Source organism: Mus musculus, chromosome 1, assembly GCF_000001635.26.
Source record: "Mus musculus strain C57BL/6J chromosome 1, GRCm38.p6 C57BL/6J".
Taxonomy (NCBI): domain Eukaryota; kingdom Metazoa; phylum Chordata; class Mammalia; order Rodentia; family Muridae; genus Mus; species Mus musculus.
In genome coordinates, this window is record NC_000067.6 from 156,708,660 (window position 1) to 156,724,235 (window position 15,576).

The 15,576-nt window shown below is 45.4% G+C and overlaps 1 protein-coding gene across 3 annotated transcripts in view; it reads right to left on the bottom strand.

Moving 5' to 3' along the window:
* Positions 1-10,436, bottom strand: part of Fam20b (family with sequence similarity 20, member B) — a 40,534-nt gene extending 30,098 nt beyond the window's left edge. Inside the window, exons 1-2 of one of the 3 annotated variants that reach the window (XM_006496736.3) lie at positions 10,207-10,436; positions 8,229-8,321 (exon numbers count right to left, since the gene is read on the bottom strand). The gene's annotated coding sequence lies outside the window, so the exon portion shown is untranslated. Of the gene's footprint in view, positions 1-8,228; positions 8,322-9,506; positions 10,133-10,206 lie in introns of those variants that run through there. The other 2 variants (XM_006496737.3, NM_145413.4) reach the window with 2 other exon arrangements.
* Positions 10,437-15,576: the final 5,140 nt, after the last annotated feature.

The window sequence follows — 15,576 nt, forward strand, 5'->3', positions numbered from 1 at the left end:
AAGTTTTGAAATCTCGTCACCTTTTGAAAAGGCCTCAGAAGAGCATACTCATCGATTTTGCAAACAATTCATCTATCAGGTAGAACAGAAATTTATATGGGGGGAATTGAATTAAATTGTTACATTATCACTATCCAACTTTGAAGGATTATAGTGAAAGCAGATGTGAAAAAAAAGGGAAGTGAGCTTTCATGTTTGTGACTCATGAGTTGACACAGGTATATGACTGTAGGGTGGCACTAGTCGTTCTTCTTTTTTTGAAAGGAGGAGAGGAACTGTTTAGACAGGGCCTCACTAGTAGCTGATCCACTGCCATCTTAGTTGGTAAGTGATGGGATTACAGGTTGTGCCTACATACCTGCCAGTGATGTGGCACTGTTCTTCACAACTCTCTTCCACTTCTACAGCCCCCGTCACAAGCTCACTACAATGTTCAATTCCTCCTACCTGACCCTGGAAAGAACAGATTTCTGGACCTGTGGGCTTCACTGGAGTCTAACTAGTTCCTCGATCATCCTGAATTCTAAAAATTCCTTAACAGGGCATTAAAAGCTTATTCTAACTCAGCAGTCCTCAACCTATGGATCTTGACCTCTTGGAGGTCAAATGACCCTTTCACCAAAGACCATTGGGAAACAGATATTTACATTACAATTCTTTACAGGGTTTCTCTGTGTAGCCCTGGCTGTCCTGGAACTCACTCTGTGGTCCAGGCTGGCCTCGAACTCAGAAATCTGCCTGCCTCTACCTCCCAAGTGCTGGGTTTAAAGGCATGCGCCACCACTGCCTGGCTACATTACAAATCTTTTTTTTTTTTAAATTAGATATTTTCTTCATTTACATTTCAAATGCTATCCCCAAAGCCCCCTATAGCCCTCCCCCCCTCCCGCCCAACACACTCACTCCCACTTCCTGGCCCTGGTATTCCCCTGTACTGGGGCATATGATCTTCGCAAGACCCCTTTAGCTCCTTGGGTACTTTCTCTCGCTCCTTCATTAGGGACCCTGCGTTCCATCCAGTAGATGACTGTGAGCATCCAGGGTCCTGTCAGCAAAATCTTGCTGACATACGCAATAGTGTCTGGGTTTGGTGGATGATTATGGGATAGATCCCCAGGTGGGGCAGTCTCTGGATGGTACTTCCTTCCTTCTCAGCTCCAAACTTTGTCTCTGTAACTCCTTCCATGGGTATTTTGTTCCTCATTCTAAGGAGGAGCGACATTACAATTCTTAACAGTTGCTAAATTACAGTTATGAAGTAACAATGAAAATAATTTCATGGTTGGGGATCAGCACAGCATGAGGAACCGTATCAAAGGGCCGCAGCGTTAGGAAGGCTGGGAACCACTCTCTTAGTGGTTCTGAGTGAAGCAGCTCTCCCACGGCCCATGTTGGCTCCTGACAAAGATCTATGGATGCATAGCTGCCCTTTGCTTCCACCATTCCTCACCTTGAACACCCTTAAAACACCCCTTCCTCCTTATCTCCTCTTGTTAAAGCCCAATCCTGCTCTCAGGACCCAGCTCTAAGGGCATTTCTAGCCCCTCTCCAGCCTGTTAACACCTCCCTCCTTCTGACCAGTGTATAACTACATTCTGTCTTAAATTGCCTTGTACAAAATGTAAGTGAGGAAAATACCTAATAAAAAATATTAAAAAACAAACAAACAAAAAAACAAAACAAAACGAAAAACATTGCCTTGTACATAGTTCCTAATTCCCTGCCAGAATCATGACTTCTTAGATTTCCCTTGCTCCTTTATATATGAGAAAGGTACCCAAGACTCGGCTTCTGGGCTGTATTATTACCCTTTTAGATTTGAGACAAACAGTATATTATATACTCTGCAAGCTGGTTTTTAAGATCTTCCACTTCAGATGCAAGAAAATAAAAGCAGGGTCACTGGGCATCTTCCAAACTTCTCCTGAAAACCTCCCTAGCATTCCCAAAGCCGCACTGCATGTCCGTTCCATTTCATGTCCTCACCTCCTGCTGTAAACGCTCACACAGTGCAGCACTGTTCAGTTACACACGGTCATTTGTTTTCATGTTTGTTATATGGAACAGAGCCCACTTCAAAGAACAAGTAGACTCAAGGTGATAACGTACCTCAGAAAATGTTAAATATAAAAGAGGCAGTGCAAGTGGGACATTGGCCTCAGCTCCACACGACAAGCTGGCATAACCTCACGGCACAGCGCTCTGGGAAGTGGCCCTTCACGAGGAGTCTTCCTAGGAACAGTGACTTCACTCCCCAGCAGCCCACGTGGGCTTGCCACACAGGCTCATTTTCTTTCATCTTTCACACACAGACACCACAATCCTTCCTGTTGCTACATGTCTGGAAGGGCAAACCTTTGCCTGTAAAGTGCTTCAGCAAGAGCTTTATAGATTCACAAGGAAGGAAACATGGCATCTTAGTATAAAGGCCTCTGTTCAAGAATCTAGAGATGCTGCAAAGAAGATATAGAGATACAGAGGTGTATAAACTGTGCAGCTAAAATTCACATATGCAGGCAGCTAAGGAACGTGGAACATCTGGCTTAATGCTTACTGGGTTGGGGAGGTCCTTTAAGTCACAGCTCTAGGGAGGCGCCGAGCCTCATTAGTAGCTGAGCCCCTTTGACTGGGCCTCTGATTTGACAAATTCAGGCTAATTCCAACTTTTATTCACAGCTATGAAAAGTGAAAGCTTCAGTTAAAGTGAATAGAAGTTTCACTTTTTTTGCTAGAATTTCCAAATTAGGTTCTTCCCACATAAATGGAAGCCTTGTGACTGTAAAATACCACAAAACAAGTATATATTCAGTTACAAACATGTTGTGCAGATGACTAGGGGATTTGTGGCATAGAGACTTTATTAAATAGCTAGTGTGTATTCATATTTATGCATGCTCTCGAAATATCTCCTATCCTGAATATAAACTCTTAGGTCCCTTTTTACCAATCAATCTCTTTGAAAGTGTTGGTTTCAGCAAAACTGAAGACTTGGTATGTTTCAGAAAAAATAAGATCTTAATGCAAAGTTCTTATGTTTGTGTATTTATTGTATACGTATGGGAAACACAGCTAAAACACGTATAGAAGTCAAAAGACCTCCTTGTGGGTTCTGGGGACTGAACTCATGGGTCATCAGGCTTGGTGGTAGGTGCCTTTACATGCAGAGGCTACACAGATAACCCAGATCTGAATTTAATTAAGATTTTCTTGTGGACTATTTCCATAGATAGTCATCAACAATTCCTCCCACCAAAGGATAGGGTCTATTTTTTTCTCCACCTGATGTGTTTTGATCAAAAAGCTATACAAGTAACTATGTTCCACTTCTGAGCCTAGGCACATTGGGAAAGTCATTTCATACCCAACCCTAATGGCTCGTTTACTAAAATCGGCTTACATACTTTACAACTTTATGATACAGTGCAATGGAGGCTAACATCACATATTCATACTACACATGCTCAGCTTATAATGCCCAACCTTTGTATTTCAGCCAAAGCCAAGAGCAAAACTCCTAACCCCTTAATACAGAGGGGATAAAAATATCTTCTCCTAATGTACTGACCCTCTGATTTTTAACTGGCGTTAACGTTACAGCAGTAAGTCACAATCTTATTAGCTGTTATAGACTTACATCCTTTGCCCCGTAGCAAGAAAAAAATTTCACCGTGGTCAGTCAATATAAATAAAAAACAGATGGGAAACGTGGCCCTACATTCTATTTCACACAAAAATCAGAAATACAGCATGCCTTTCACAAGCCTTTCATTCAGAAAACTAGCTGTGTTTAAAGATGATGACTCTGTCCTTAAAACTGTTTATGATTGGGCTGGTGAGATGGCTCAACAGATAAGAGCACCCGACTGTTCTTCTGAAGGTCCTGAGTTCAATTCCCAGCAACCACATGGTGGCTCACAACCATCCCTAACAAGATCTGGCGCCCTCTTCTGGAGTGTCTGAAGACAGCTACAGTGTACTTACATATAATAAATAAAAAAAAAAAAAAAAAAAAAAACTGTTTATGATTAAGAATTAAAGCTTTTAAAACTTAAGTGTTAGCCGGGCGTGGTGGCGCACGCCTTTGATCCCAGCACTCGGGAGGCAGAGGCAGGTGGATCTCTGAGTTCGAGGCCAGACTGGTCTACAGAGTGAGTTCCAGGACAGCCAGGGCTACACAGAGAAACCCTGTCTCAACACCCCCACCCAAAAAAACAAAACAAAACAAAACAAAACCCCCAAAAAACAAAACGAAACAAAAAAAAAACTTAAGTGTTGAGAGTAAGTTAAAGCTAGTGGTATTTAAAAAAAAATCTATTTCCTACAAGTTCGAGTTGGACTATTAGATTTTCCTTAATATTTTCATTTCCACTTAAACACCCATACACTATCTTTAAAATAAGAAACTTCCATGTGAAGTCTTTTAACAGTTCCCTGTGAAGGGCATCAACAAAAAATGACCACTGGGATTTAATGAAGCATTAAGGGAACTGCCCAAATGTGAGAGGAAGATGAGGATGGCAACAAAAACTATTCTCTCTTTAAAAAAAAGAAAAAGAAAGAAAGAAAACCTTGTAACTATCACCATTTAAACCTTAATTCAAGACAACCTTCTAACTTTCTCCCTTTAAAAAAACAGACAAGACCTTTATAAAGCAAGACCTAGTACACAAAAAAGAGACGGGCATTTTTCAGTGACCCAGACACTCAGTGCAAAGTGCTTTAAGGTTCAAGGTGTTTCATTATTCAATTATCAGTATATAAACCACCATTTAAGGCTGTGTCACAGAACAGTGTGACACATATGCTGTGGGAATATGGAATTTCCAATATTTCCCTCTAGTTTTATTGTTTATTAAATCAGAATTGTCTTTAGGTGCAAGTCACTACAGTTCTCAAAAGATATAAACATCTGCAATTAAAAACACCTTAATGCTTTATTGACTGATGGTTTAGACAGAGTATCAGTGTACTGCTACCCAAGCTGGCCCAGAACTCTTGGGCGCAAATGATCCTCCTACCTGGGGCTTCAAGCACACAACCAGGCTTAGTTTCTACCCCTAGTTTCCACCCCTATGTTCCCAAGGTATGTCAATGTGTCAAGCTTACAAACCACAGAATTAACTTTCAGGAATAACAGACCTCAAACAGATCTGTGCTGAAAAATTATGGCTAGGTGGGTCCAAGTGTGGTCCCTTTTTTAGAGTATGAAGGAACACACGTGCATTCGAGCATGCATGCACATGCACACTTTTTTTGGCATAGCCTTCTCTTCTACTGTCTAGTGAGTTCCTTGAGGACAGGAGATCTGTTTTACTCTTTTTTTTTTTTTTTTTTTTTTTTTTTTTGACTTCCCAAGGCCCTAACAGAAGTGAATAGCAAGGGAGAGAGACTTTTATGGCTAAAAGCATTTCTTCTGAACTATCAAATACTTAGGTTTAAAGATGCCACCCCCCGTTTTTTTTTTAACAAACATGGAGAAATAAGCCCTATAACGAATTCAGAAACATAGTATAGTAAAAACAGCAGAAATATTTACTGTGTTTACCAGTTTTACATATTCAAAATTGTCTACATTGCTACCATCTGCATATCATGCTTACACCATTCGAGACTACTGTTACTGCTAACCTGGTTCCTGGAAAAACTGGGAATAAAGACAATCTGGAGACATTAGGAGAAAGAATGAAGAAAGTCCAAGAAGACATTGCCCAAGAATGATATATGAATGATACATCAGACAAGGCTGAACCAGATCTTCAGGTACTACAGACAATGGTTTCTGAAACAAGGTTCCACACTACATCTTCCATGTTAATTTCTTTTTATGCATATGTGTGTTTATACATGTAGATACATGTGTAGGTGTGCATACATATGTGTGTGTGTGTTTGTGTACCTGTGTGTGTTGTGTGAGATGTTCAGTGGCGTCCTCAATCCTTCTCACTTTATTTACTGAGGCAGAGTCCCTCACTGAGCCTAGAGCTCACTGATTCAGTCTAATTAGTCACCTGGCCCTGGGGATCCCATCACAGCCTCTGGAGTGCTGGGATTAAAAGCTGCCATGTTGGGGTGGCAAAGCACTGACTGCTCTTCCGAAGGTCCTGAGTTCAAATCCCAGCAATCACATGGTGGCTCACAACAATCCATAATGAGATCTGATGCCCTCTTCTGGTGTGTCTGAAGACAGCTACAATGTACTTATATATAATAATAAATAAATCTTTTAAAAAAAAAAGCTGCCATGCATTCTTGGTTTTTATTTGGGTACTGGGATCTGAACTCAGGTCCTCGCGTTTGCATGCCAAGAGCCTTACTCACTGAGTCTTCTCTTCAGTCCTAGTTTGTCTCCCAGAACTACACAACATAAAATACATACATACATACCTACATACATATATACATACAGGGTGTGTATACACACAAGGACTAAGAACAAGAAATGAATTAGAAAGGTCTTTGGGCAACCACAACAGTGGTTACAAAGGTCAGTCACTAATGTTGAGAGAAGAGTCTATAGAACCTAACAAGCCTATTTAACTAACTTAAATCTGATCTGAGGAAGCAGTGACCTCGGTGGCTACTCCACAGAAGGCCAGAAACTGTACAGCTTTCCCAGCTGTGACAGGCAGTTAAAAGCAGATCCAGTAAGTAAAAAAGGGTGCACAGCCTACATTGCACAATCACCTCTGATCCTTGTTTAATTCCTCACAGTAATGGATCCTAGTTTAGGAATACTAAACTTGAGACAAGGATTATACCACACGTTTAAAAAGAAACAAAGTACACACCGTATTGTAAGCCTTTTCCCACAAATGCATACCTAAATAAAAATTAGCACTTAATACATTACTTCTCAACAGTAGATAACAAGGCAACGGTAAGCAGAAACAGCAGAGAGTCAATTTGAGAACACAGACTAGCAGACTTCCTTCTCTGCATTTGGTCTGTCCTTCTTATGCATTCATAATTTCATATTCCTTGGCCTCCTTTTATAATGTTCCCAAATTAACAGTCTCCTCCAACGTAGCCAGTACTTCCCCACAAAGTACAGACCTCAGACATACCAAAGTACACTATCTCATTCTGCACTACCTGACACTCAGCTCTGACTGACACCCGAGACTCTTTACGTCTAGAGACAGGCATTTCTGTTGGTTTTGGCAAGAAAAACTGTATCAGAAGACCTTTTCTTTATTTACAGACTAGTTTATTAATTTCTGTAACCAACCCACATAGCAGAGGATCTCTGCATTATATTCTCTTCCAAGCAGCTCTCGCTGTCATGTTTACTGTACATTAGTCAGAGGGAATTTCAGTAGCAAAGGAAGGACTTCTGTTCTGTGCCTCAGCCCTGCAAGTTATTGAACTCAGTCACACAGAGGCTCACAGAAGGACGAGAGGGCGGGATGCACAGGTGCCGGAGAAGCTATGGGAGAAAGACCCTTCCTCGCTCATCTCCACTGGGCGGGACAGGAGGGCAGTGAGCACTGAGGCTACTGGGACGGTTATGACCAACAACTCCATGGTTTTCTATTAATGGCGAAACACTGGTTATCTATCTAACTGCTCAGCTAGCCAGTCCAAGTGGCAGGAGGAAGTCTGTGCAGCTCTCTGTGACCAGATCGTCAGGTTGCAGGTGGCTGGAACACCATATGATCACAGAACTGAATCAGATAAACAATACCGTTTGCAGACACCCACCTTAGTAACACATGGCCAACAGAAATCGGAAACACAGTGTTTTTGCCTTCTTTTTTTTAAAATTCCTTTTGATTGAAAAAACGGGGGAGAGCCAGGCAGTGGTGGCACACACCTTTAATCCCAGCCCTTGGGAGGCAGAGGCAGGCAGATGTCTGAGTTCGAGGCCAGCCTGGTCTACAAAGTGAGTTCAGGGACAGCCAGAGCTACACAGAGAAACCCTGTCTCGAACCCCCCCCCCAAAAAAAAAGAAAAGAAAAATGGGGGAGGGCGAGCATAAAAAGATCTAGCATTTGCACTACAATATTTATGCTTCCCTCACACCACTTTCCATTTATTACTTCAACCGACCAACAATTAATGCACACCTACTATGAATTACAACTGTAGGGCCCCATGGTAACTATGCCCTTTACCCCTATCCACAAAAATCATCTCGTGTTCTATCCCAGATCAACCTGACACCCACAGCTCCTTCTGTCCGCAACCATGAGTGCGCTAACAGCTGACTCTACTGTCTTGGCACTCACCAGGGGTTCGACAGTTATCAATCTGTAGGCTGCAGTTGCTGACCTCACACTTACAAGCACTGAAATGGCGGTCAGAGGGAGCCAATTCATATCCTAAAAGTAAACAGAAATTCCCATTTAGGAACTGGAAATTCAGAAGAGACAGAAGGGACTAAAGTAAATAATCATCAACAGCACAAAATAAGTCTATGACATAAAAAATTATGAAAAATAAAAATCTGTGACTTGCTTTTTTCCAAAGTATACTTTGGTTCAAAATATATTTTAAAAAGCAAGGCCTGTGCTTTAAAAATGAAAAGTACCTATTTTCTCACTAGTCCTAAGGAAACAGAGCAAATCAACCCCATGGTCACAAGGAAAGCTGTAAATTCCAGGTTTTTGTTTGTTTTCAAGACAGCCCTGGCTGTCATGGAACTCACTCTGTAGTAGACCAGGCTGGCCTGGAATGCGGAGATCTGCCTGCCTCTGCCTCCCAAAGGCTGGGGTTCAAGGCATGCGCTGTGTCATCACCCGGCCAGTCTTATTTTTTTTTAAAATTATCTTTTCCCTTCATTATTTTTATATGTTCTTTATTATGACTGAGGCTAGACTTACGCACAGTACCTTTTATTTTCCTCGATTTGTTGGCTTTTGAGGAAGGGTCTTACTATGTAGCCTATCCTAGACCGCAGATATATGCCTGCCTCTGCCTCAGGAATGGTGGGATTAAAGGGGACGACTAATCCCCCCTCCCCCTCCCTCACCCCCACCCCACACTGTTCTCCTGTGATAAGTATTTTCTAATGTGAACCCGCATCTTGTTTTCAGGTAACAGTTCTGGGACACAAAACCCAACATCTTCACAAACTTTAAGAAAGTTATTAATTTAATACAATAATTTTAAATTTGCCCTAAATTGATTTAGAGCCTATGCAAATAATTTAGCATCTTTAATGCCTGAACCTGTTTCTCAGGACGATAACATGCACAAGTGCTTTCAGCTTGCTCACCCGGCTTGCATAAATTCAGGGAATGGCAAGCACATTGAGCTCAATGTGAAATTACAACCCAAGCAATGTAGGCATGGTTAATTATTGACAATCTTGACTTTCCGGATTCTCGGTTGTATTATAAAGCCGTAGACCTCAATCGTGAAAAGATCGCATTATTTCTTTCTTCCAACGTGAGCTATCAAATCTCCGGAGGGAACCTGGCTGAGTAGAGATGACCCTCACACCTGGCCCTAGATCCAAGTGACAGTGTTAAACATATCCTTTTCCCAAATTGTAAACGCCTTACCCATCCTACTGGAGACATAAGTCTTTAAACGAAGTAATTGTATAAGGACCATCCACGCCCTGTTGTTCCCCCCCCCCTTTTCTTCGTTTTTATCAGGAGCCTGACAGATCACTGACTCCAGATTAAAAAGAATGTCTTATCAGACTCCACAATCAAGGACACAGCTTGACAACGTTCGCATTCATCTTCAAGGCAACGTCTGGGCTCGCTCTTAATCGCCGGGCCATCACACCCGGAAATGAAACCGCCAGCGCAGCCCACTCTGCACAGTCTCATCCTAAGTTGTGCCCCTTGGCGCTCTGAGCGCACGACCGCAGGACACCGCTGCCCTCTCCGGCCCAGGGCCTGCAGGTCACTCGCGCTCCCCGACCACCAAGCGGGCCCCGTAGGGGCTCAGCGAGAGCGCGCTCCTCGGCCACCAGGAGGGCGGCGTAGGGACCGAGCTAGAGCGCGCTGCCCGCCGGGCCGCCGACACCGGCTTCGTGTGACAGAAGGGCGACACCAGGGCCAGGAGCCTCTGGGGACCGTCCTTAGCAGCGAGCACCGGTCACCGCAAGGACTCCCGATCGCCCGCAGCCCCGCATCCGGCCCCTGAGGGAGGTGCCCCGCCCCCCGCCGCCCGCGCTTTCCCTCCCTCCCTCCCTCCTTCCCGTCGTTCCCGGGCGAGGGGTCGCGCGCCCTCTCCAACCGCGCCACTCACCTGGCGGGCCTCAGGCTCGCTCCATAGCCGCCCGCGCGGTGCGGTGAGGCGCGGCCCCGGCCGCCCCCGCCGCCTCCGGGGAGGGGCAGCCCCACGCCGCACTCACCGCCCCGGGCCGCCGCCGCCACCACTGCGGCTCCCGCCCACCGCCGGCCCGGCCATTCCCCGGTCGCCGCTCCCCGCGGAGCCGGCCGCTCCACACCCACCCCCGCCTCCGCGCTGCCTGGCTGTTGGTACGGTCCTAGCGGAACGCCCTCCCTGCAGCCAATCCCAGTGCGCACCCGGCGCAGCTCCGCCCCCGTTGCGGGTAGGCGGGACTACCGGGCAGCTCCGGACCGCCCCCTTTAACCCTTTCACCCTCATTCCTGCAGCGCTGGGCTCCGCAGACACCGTCGGCGGATTTCTCCAAGCCTGTTTACATAAACTAGCTTCTGGCTTCTCTCTTACCTTCACAATTTCTTTCCTGCAGTCATCTAGGTGAAGTCCTATTCTGAAGAGATAATTTCTTCTTTCTTTCGCTCTGCCTTGACTTCTCCTTGGAGATTCTGCCCCAAAGTGCCCTTCCCTGACCAAAAGAGGCCAGACTTCCCACCTTGGAAATCGCTCCAGCTTTGGCCCAGAGCAGAGCTCCCCTACTGTACCTTTTCAGTAGCTCTTAACAAAATCCTGTTTATTTTATTATAATAGCTTTTTTTTTTTTAATGTTTGTGCCTTGCAATGGACTGTAAGCCCTAAGAGGGCAAATCCAGCGCGACTTGGTTTCCAGTGCCCTGCACTCACCCACTAGGCTCCTGAAGAGTCAATGAGCTGCTCCTCCCCTTAACGTGTGTCCACTCCACACACAGTAGCTACTGTATAATGCATACGTTTATTCACCATATAGACAGCTTCCATGTAGTCTGTTTGACCCTAAAATATTATGGTGTACGTTCTACATTGGATATGATTTGTGCGGGGGGGGGGGGAGTTTGGGGACTAAGCAGGAATTTCTTTCAAGAGGGAAAGAAACGATCTCTCTCTCTCTCCCTCTCTCTCTCCCTCCCTCCCACCCCCCACTGTATGCCACTGGGCATGTCATGTAGTGCCTCTGAGTATAAGGCTCCTTGGGAAATGGAAGTTAAACACAGTACCTACTTGACAGGATTGTGGTGAGATTTAAATAGTAAATGTGTGGAGAAAATACAATTATTGTGTGAAGTTAGTTTAATGTGTGTGTGTGTGTGTGTAGCACTTTCGATCAGGACACCCAGAGAAACTATTGGACTTGACACCCTACCCCAGAAGACTTAGTGAGGGAAAGCAGCTTTAATCACTGCTGGAAGCACTCATCACTGCAAGGCGTACAAAGGGCAGCGTAGACAGCCCTGTGTCAGCTTTTACTGGATAGAGTTGAAAAGGGTTGAGGCCATTATCCGACAATGGAAAGCACAATTCTTGGGAAAATTGGCTGGATGGTGATGAGAGTCTGCCTTATTTCTTAACAGGCACATGGGTCTGCTTGCAGCCAGCTCTTCTGGGCCAGAAAACCATGAGGCAAAAGAGGAAGCCAACACTTTCTTTGAGACTGTGTGACTAACAGTGCTCCGTCTTCTCTGTCATTCCATTGACACTGAAGAAGGACCCTGCTCCTGTCATTGCTCATCCTGAAACCTGCCTTGGGGGAGATGACACCCATCTGTGTTGAAGGATTCTCAGAGAAAGAGGGTTTTTGGTCCATGGAGGCAATCCAGTCAGGTGCATATTACACAGGGCCTGACACTCCATGATGTCAGTTTTTGCCCCTCAGGCTCATGACATCACTTATAGTCAATATATTCTCAGTGTTGTAAGGGATGTGGTCATTTAAGTAAGGAGCATGAGTGATTAGGACACAGGACGTCCCTGCGAGGAGGACAGGACACCTAAATTATGCAACACAGATTCTGAGTCTGAGAAGAGTGTGGACTGGTATGAGGGAGGAAGGATGGGGGTGAGCAAAGTCTGGATGGGAATGAAGATTAACAATATGAACTCAAAGTTGTGCGGTGTTATGAGAAGTTATAACCGATATCCTGGGCAGATAACCCAGGGTAGGTGCGTTCACTCATTCATTTGACTGTCGAATGCATGTCAAGTGGCAGGCATCAGACTAAACTTCGACTGTTTGGAGATGAAGAGGGCCCCATCCCACAGAAGCTTGCCGGCTCAATGAGTTCCTTCTAGAAGTCAGAGTACTGGAAGGGTTGTATTACTGTCCCAAGTCATGGGATGTGCTGTGGTTTTAAGTATCAAGCTAATCTTCTCACGACCTTTCTCTCCTCTGCCCCCAAACTTCACTGTTCTTAAAGCCACAGACTGTGACTTTATGTAATGGAGCACCTTTTCCAGGAGCATGTGCGGCAGCTCATGGAATTGAATCCAGAGTAAGAGACTGGCTGTCCCCCCTCCCACGAAGAGCAGTGGGAACCGCCCTCATCAGGGGAACATTAGCAATGAGCCCAAGCATGGAACTCTACCAGAAGCTAGCCTGTGGCAGGAGCCTCCCTGCTTGGCATTTACAGCCCCAGCACACCTCTCTCATGCAAACCTTAAATTCCCCTCCACAAGGCTCACCAGCTTCGCTCTCCCTGCCAGTGAGAATCCTCCTTCACCCAGCCTTGGGAATGACTGCTGAATAGCTCTCCATACCATTTGAGGTCTTCCCTGGGCTTCCCAGCTGTGCCTCCTGGGAGCCCGGGGCTTCGGGTGGCCCTCTCTAGTGGCATGGTTTATTAAGGCTTTGCAGGATACTGTTCTCACGGGTACAAAGTTGTTTAATGCCAAAGACAGTGTTGTACCGCCAGCATGGAACATGGGTATGTAGCCATGCCCCTTGAAAGAGAAGTGTGAGAATGGCAGGTGCCATGTGGCCAGGTGCCTACCCTCGCTCCCTACACCCTTTTAATCATTTTCTGAGAACTGCCTCAGAACTTCCAAGCCTCAGTCCATTTGTCAAGTCCCAGGCCTCTAGCAAACTCGAGGTATTAGGAGAGCACTTCCTCCCAGCTCCTGCACACGCAAAGGCTACCCGCTCTGTTTCTTTGAACCTACTTAATACACCCACCATGATGGATGCCCCCGAAACTGATTAAATGACTTCTACATCAAACAAGCTAAGGAGGGCCCTCAGAAAACTCCTCCTTAGAGCCCAGGGAGAGAGTGGTAAGTTGAGATAGTGATGAAGTGCACACACACACACACACACACACACACACACACACACACACAGAGCTAGCTCTCAGCTGCCTTTGGAACGTCTGCTCTCTGTAGGAAGTGCTCATGGACAGTAGCTTCTACCTTTCCTTCCCAATAGAGCAGTCGGCTTTCTTTCATTTTGCTTTCAGCTCTGCAGAGTCAACCCCAGCCCTCTTAGAGTGCCCGACTAACCCTTCTGCCAATACTATCTGAGCAAACCACTCATGCCCCGGGGCAGCAGTATGCACCGCCTACACACACATAGCTTCTTTCCTGAGACATTCAGGCCGTGTGCTCTGAGACTGGTAGAAATCCTCCTGTTATTTTTTTCTACCCTTGTAATACTTTTTAAAGAGCTGCTTTATTGAGATATAGCATACAGCCCATAATTCACTAGTTTAAAGCTTATGATTCACTATCTTTTCGTGCATTTCTAGAGTTGAGTCAACATTATCATACCTGAATTTTAAAGTATTATCATCACTCCCAAGACAGTATGGACCGTTTTCTCTCGCTGTAAAATCTATCTGGGTCTATTTTTAAAGTCTGCATATTAAAAAAAAAAAAGGACAAAGAATCAGAAAGTCTTCTGGCTAGGGGGACACTGAGGAGCACAACTGTCACAGCTGTGATTCCCTTAATTGCCCTGTGTGACAACAGCAGTTTAATGACCAAAGTTGCATACTATATTGTGGTATGCCCTCCTCAGTAAATGTCCAGGGCCACATCTTTGAACATTTTCCATTTTGCTGTGGCTCTCTCTAGTGTCGTATATGGTTCTTCTGCAGTTTGAGCAGAGATAATTCTACAAATTCCAATCTCCAATTCTCTAAGGCAGCCACTTGGTAATATGGCCAGGATAGCAGCACATGCTCTGAGTATTTAGTATCTGCTCTGTCTACGTGGAGGAAGCTGAGAAGTCTTGCGTGCACCCAACTGGCCAGGAAGAACGATGCTGCAACAGGATCCTTCTGCACACGTTTATTCAGTCCTGTTTCTTCTTGTTTATATCTCCCTTGTTTATATCTCCCCCGAACCCTGGGCCTCTCACTCTTTTATACTCTCAGTTCCCATCCACGCATAACAGGCCACGCCACCTCACCAGGCACGCAGCTTCAGCTAATCAGGGCAGCAGGGGCGTATCTCCATCAAAATGGATTCACCAGTATCCTGGTACACCTGCGCAGCTCTCAAGATGTTTGTGGCTTATATGAGGAAGTCAGGTGCAAATCATACGACTTAGCTGCAGTCCCTGGCGCCTTTGGGACTGCTGCCACACCCACTCCTCACAGAGAAGGTCTTCGTCTTTGCTTCTGCTTTTGAAACAGGGTCTCACTATGTAGCCCCGGCTGACTTGGAACTCACCATGTAGACCAGGCTGCCCTCAAACTCACAAGAGTTAGATCTGCGTGCCTCTGCCTGCTTGGGTTAAAGGGCTGCACCATTATACCCCACTTGAACTCTTATGTTTTTATGAACTCAATTTACCGTTGGGCTGTCTGTCTGTCTGTCTTGCTGCTGAGGTGCCTGAGCACTGTCCACAAGCTGCTCAGGGGAGACAGAATGCAATCCAAGGATCTCTGGCCCAGCCAGAATGAAAGGTTCTGAGAGGCTTTGGTTTAGCCGGTACAGCCAAAGTTTTACAGCTCTCCAGAGGGAAGTCTGTTCAGGGCAGGTAGCTGGGGTCTCCTGCTACAGTTGCAGCATGGATGCTAATGGTACCTAGTAGCTGGGGCATGAGCTTGGCCTGCTGGACTGACCCTAGGTCCAGCAATGAATGCTTCAAGAGAGAAAACTCTTCCCCAGAATGCTGCAGCTCAAAAAAACAAAACACAAAACTCAAAAAACAAAACACAAAACAAACAAACAAAAATCCAGACACTCTCAGATGATGCTTGGTGAAATACCTTGTGCACTTTATTTCATGTGGATAGGGACTTTATAAACATTTGGGGGGTAGGGTGGGACCCAGGGGTAGATGCTTCCCATTGGTTCTGTCTGAGATGTTACAGATGCTCTATTTGCATGGGGTAGGACTTCAGGTGTTGTCCCTCTGTGGCTGATTGTCATGGCCCTCTCAATGGGGTGTCGTGGTTACCTGTTCCAGGACAGGTAGAGCTTAGCCTGGAGCTGGTTCAACACCTTTAGTTCTCAATT